This window comes from Pectinophora gossypiella, chromosome Z (assembly GCF_024362695.1).
Source record: "Pectinophora gossypiella chromosome Z, ilPecGoss1.1, whole genome shotgun sequence".
NCBI lineage: Eukaryota > Metazoa > Arthropoda > Insecta > Lepidoptera > Gelechiidae > Pectinophora > Pectinophora gossypiella.
Window position 1 is genome coordinate 7698737 of NC_065433.1, and position 6000 is coordinate 7704736.

Genomic DNA, 6000 nt, shown 5'->3' on the forward strand with positions numbered 1-6000 from the left:
AAACAATATTGCTATTTGACATTTGTTTGCATTGCGAACTTTTATATGCGCAAATGTCAAATAGCAATATTGCTTTCTTAGATAAATTGCTTCGATGTGGACACCGTCCTGATTAGAATACTTGCAGCTAAGTACTTACGAAGTCCTCAGGCCAAGAAGACCACTCTTCTTCTATCGTGTGGGTTGTGAGGTGGATTACATACAGTTGACCACTTTTGAACAGGAATATGACCAAATGTATGTTTAATTTTAACAGGTTCACTGTGTAACTGAAAATTATACATCAACCCCTCATGTGCAATGTTATTTATCGATAAACTCATTGGAATTTATGTACACACTATGGCAAGAAAAAAATGTGCCCCACATATGGGACATGCACGTATGTGGTGCATACACAGTGAACGTGTTAGTTTACTTATTGTCAAAATTAGAATCTCTGAAGTCGACCCTTCTATACGAATTGTATTTTACGTTTAATTGCACAACGATCGTTTAGATTGTTTCCTTTTAAGTTTTGATTAAGTAAGCAAATAAAATATAGCCGCCGCGGCCGTTTTTCTTTCTCTTTGAAACTTTATTACGACGGACTTTAGGTCCACATTCAAGTAGATACTTTCTCTAAAAATCAAATTAAGCATATATTAATAAGTAATTAGCCAACTTCCTTTGCTCTTACTAAGGCATACAGTCATGTTGACATTTGTGTCGGCGATAATTTATTCTTTCGGAATTCTTCTCCGGACCTCTTAAATCTTCAAGTTAGGTAAGCGGACCCTGTGGAAAACGGGATAATGCCGGGGAGATGATGAATTAATTCTTCTCCGACAAATATTTTAATGTAAGTATTGTGAATTATTTTTCTTCCACGGCATAGTTTTTGCACAAGAAAATCGTTATATCGGTTTTCCGTAACGTTACGGTATATTTTATAATCCTGGCCTGGCGTGTATAAATTACACTAAGAAATTACTTTATGTACATTGTATATTTTTGCCGTAAATAAAATTAATATTTCTAGATATTTTAGCTTTTAAATTGTGTTATGATTTAGTTGATATGAAAGTAAGTACCTCTTACACTATGTCGAAAATATTTATTTCAGTCTAGTCAGAATATATTCGACCTGCTTGCTGGTCTTTAGATGATTCTAAAATCGCTAAAACATATATTTCCTTATAACTCGTATCTTGTAAGTATAGTAGGTATGGTATCTACACTTACCTCAAATGTATCATGGGCCCCATATTCAGGACTTAATGTATTAAGTACACAAAATGTAATTGCGATAGACGATATGATTTCATTCAACTACTGCTTACGTTAATTAGATAACAATATTGTCACTTGATCAATATTAAATCAGTAATCAAATGAGACGTAATCCCATTTTGTATTTATTATTTTTTTTGTAAAAATATATCCTGTAATAAATCACTTCCTAGCATCCAACTATCAAGCTTTTCCAACTAAGTAAGTAAGTACTAGTAGGTGTATTACAGACAATATTATAGTTAAATTATAGTACCTACTTAAGAAATGTAGAGCACATTGATTGATCTACAACTAAAAGTTAGACATTTGTGGTAACCTTGTGCAGAAAACATCAGTAGACCAGAAAAAAGAAACTAATGAGTTCTCTTTCTCTTGCGCGGCTGGCCGGTCCTCTCGCCGACGTCAGTGTCGTCGACGAGGACGTCGGCAAGGATGACGTCACAGACGCATTTGACGTAGCAGGGAGGGGCGCGGGTGAGTTCCGCCAACCTGGGCACGGGGTCAGCGACCTCGCAGGCCAGGTACCTCGCACTGGCCGCGACAGCTCCCGCCGCCAAGTGCAGCGTGCCCAGCGAACTAGCGTCTGTATACCGAACAGAAGAAGAAGTAAAGGAATTGCTAGAAGCCCACTTAACTTCCATCAATAGGTGTCAAACGTAATGGAGCAAGTGGCGGAGTGTGCTAACATCCTCTGGTTGATTAAGGGGAGTTGCACAAACGACGTATTGCATTTATAATCATTATTATTTTAAAAAGCAGCAATTATTAAACAACTTCAGTACTGTGTCGGCCTACCAATATGTTGTATGATCTTCCGAATGTAAGAAGTTTATCGAGACTAGGTACGACTATCTAGTTTGGTTGCGTTATAAACTTGGTCACGAGCAGCAAGAATGATCTAGAAAGATTCTGCAAAAGCACGCTCTGGCTATTGCTGGACTTCGCCCCAAAAACGTTTAGTAGCTCAGAAAGTTCATGTAGTACTTACCTACTAACTCTATTTAAAGAAAATAAACAATTTTGATACTAACTGAAGTTAGTTGAAGGCGACACGTTGGCGATGTTTCGGATACTGGTAGTGAGACGGTCGCGTCGGTACTCGGCGATGTTGACCACCAGGGCTACTCCCTCCATCGCAGTAGATGGGAGTCCCACTTCCACCGCCAGCATCTGCGCCGCCTCCAGGCTTGTCCACAGAGGCACGCGGAACCCTAGATGGTAACACCATGTAACTATTTGACGTAACTGATGGAGAAATCGCATGGACAGAATTAGGATTGACGGTGTACCGGTTAACAGGCTCACCCCGGCTTAACAAGAGCTGTGGATTGAAATTCCGCTCTAATGAGTTTTTATCACTGTTCTCTCTGCGACTTCATGCTTTTTAAATTTATTTTTCATTAAACAATTCTATGGCACGGTTCCTTAACCTAGGGGTTGGATTAAATGGTGCTCATGAATATCGGCTTGCAATGGAATCGAATCAAGTAAAAATTGCAATGGTTACTTTCAGGAAGTGAGTTTGTTTTTTTAAATTATTTATTAAATCTTGATACTTACTTACTAAATATACAATTTGGGAATGGCCAGCAAAACTGTTTAACAGTTTGTCTGCGGCAAAAGAGTCTCTAGTAATAACATACTTATGTACCTGTATCACAATATAGTGTATCACAGTAATTAATTAAATTAACAATTAGTAGCAACCATTAGTCAGGTAATATTTTAATAAGTTAAATTAGTTGTATTTATAATTCAGCAACTGCAATTTTCATCCTAACCTAACCTAAAATGAGCCATACAAAAGTTCATCTCGACGCTCTCACCTAGGGTACTGAAGACTTGAAACTCAGAGTGAATGATATCCGCGACGGAGAAGACCACGCCCTTGCAGAGCAGGCAGGAGCGGACCAGGGTAGCACTCACTTGGACCCCGGAGCTGCTCATCTTGGCAGCCAGTTGCACACATGACGCTATAAGGAGAGGTATCCTTGATGCCAGCGTCCTCTTGAAACCCTGCCACTCTTCCTCATCTGCTGTGACGGGAAAAAATATGGTGGGGTACTTTGATAGATATTTTTTTTGCTGGGAATCCCTGTACTGATTCTATGCTGACCTGAGAGCTAATTAAAAACATCAGCTGTATCTTCCAAGGCACGACGTAAATACCGACAGGGACTCAGCAACCTGTCACCACATTGTTTATCAATGTCTACCTTAGGTCTTGGTATTAAGAAGTGGCTGCAAGTTGGCGTCTAATTCCTACTTATATAAGCTCTGTCCACCCATTATGGATTTCAGTGTGAGTTTACTCTGTATAGTCATGTACGTACGCTTACAAAGTCCAAAGATAATTTTACTTACTTACAGAAAAAACTTAACACTGAAGTAGTATTTGTGAAATTTGTATGAAATGGGAATAGAAATAATTGAAAAGAAAGCGCATTATTTATCGAAAGAAAGTTTAATAGGTATTTAGTTAGGAAATAGTGACTGACCAACTTCAAGACTGGCGAACTCGTGCATGTGGTTAAAGAGATATATCTCGAGCAAGCGACAAGCCTGGCCGGGCACTCCGTTGGTGTCCACGCCGAGCACGCTGCACATGTTCCACACTGCCTTCCGGCCCACCTCCTCCAACAGCTTCAGAGACCACGATTTCGCTCTTTCTGCTAAATAATCAAGATAAAATAATTAATATTTGAATACTTGGCTCTGCATTCCCTGTTACGGATCATGGGCGTATGTTTACGTGAAATGTCCCCAAAAAATTAAAAAAACAAAATTTGTATTTACCTTCATATTCGTAATCTTCTATCATTCTCATGATCCACTCTGGCACTAAATACAAAGATGAAATCAGAGAAGCGTCCATATTGAAATACTATAAGTATTCTTTTAAATACAAATTTTTAAATTCTATTCAGTTTTTAATACATTTATGTCAGTAATTCCTAAAATTACTTATTTATTATTAAACAATAATCGTTATTTACAACAACTGTCAAAAATTGACAAACTTTCTGACTGATAAAAAAGATTTTATTGTGCTGTTAAAATCAGTTAAAATCATTAAGTAATAAGTACTTACTGGTAAAAAAACGCTTCCCCATCACAAAAAAATACTTAGCTATTAGATTATTTTCAGCGGTAGGATAACGCAGTTTACTCGGAAAAAGCATTTTTTATTGAAATGAAAACTTATTTAAGAAAAACCACGTTACGCTATCTCAAAAAGATCAAACGTGCTATATTATTTAAAAATTTAAAAATATTTTTTTAGAAATAAGTATGTAATTATTTCTGAACCTGGCACACACTCTATAAAAAGAACACTTTGTTAGCCAATAAGTTTAAAAATAATATATTTTAATTTCTTTTTCTTTTTTTGCCTTTCGCAAATATTTTTATAACTTTTTATGCCGTGTTATCGTAAATCGTACCACCAAAGAGTCTTCACAATGTAGTTTTACATTGAAGTTTAGAAAAAAGATACCGATCTTTTTGGTGCGTAACGCAATAAGCAAGAAGATTTTATTTAATATTTAAATAAGTACTTAATGTATTTTACATAGACAATATTAGAAAGATTTTATTGTTAATTTAATAGCAAACAGTGTACTTATAAGACTTTTATCGAATATTTTTAAGTCAATTTAACTCATTCAGAGCGTTTCCGTCACGTTTCAGTATTCAAGTCAACCGTGAACACTCATTACAGATGCAACCGCAATGGAAGCTCAGCGACCTTATAATAAGTCTGGCTTTACCTTGTCGGTGTGTGGTCGATATTAAACCTATGTGTGGAACTCATACGTAGGTTCAAAATAAGTAAAATGGAAAAGCCGTTGTGGGCGTGGCGCCAGTAAGGCGGTGCATTTTTCTCTGCAACTCCGCCCAGTGAAAACATTGGCACCGCCCCCGCGCCATTTCGGTTCCACAAAGAGCAAAAACGACAACTCTCCACTTAAGTTAGACATTTAAAAATGTTTGATACTCTGCTATTTGTCTACAGATAACATGGCTATCTCGGCTTAGGGGTGCCGTATTTTTTGTATTATGCGTCATGAAAATTTAATAAACAAACAAAGGCTATAATTAGATATTTCCACTGTATTGGTTCTATGTACATACATTATATTCACACTTGTAATCCCTATTCCATGTACAGTGTAGTGTAATCCCTGGAAGAGGTACGAAGCCGCTTATGACGATACAAGAAACTACGCTAAGCTGTGACGCATATTAATAATGTTAACATAGTAACACATGAAGTGCGCCATACCAAATGTCGCAGTTCCAGCGCAGGCCTGCCCGGTGGCAGCGCAGTTCAGCATGCGTATACGTATGGATTTAAGCACTAAAAAATGTTTAATATAAATTCAAAGATAATTACAACGTTATTGGAGAATATTACATGCACAATATACATGGAAAGTAAATATGACAACTGAACGTGGTTGTATTGCGGACCAGCGTTGAGACTGCTTCAGACCTACTCTTCTATTGATCTGCTTTTGGTGTTCCGATGCCATTAGACGGATTATGATGATAGTTCACGGCGTTAAAAAGAACAAAGTCAAAAATAACTTGAGCAATACCTACTGAACATTAATTAAATACAACAATATATCCATTAGAATTTTAAAAAGGGCATTAAGGTCAGTGTGGGGAAGACCGTCTGGGCTAAAAGACCGTCTAGTGCCAGTAACTTCTTATTTTGAA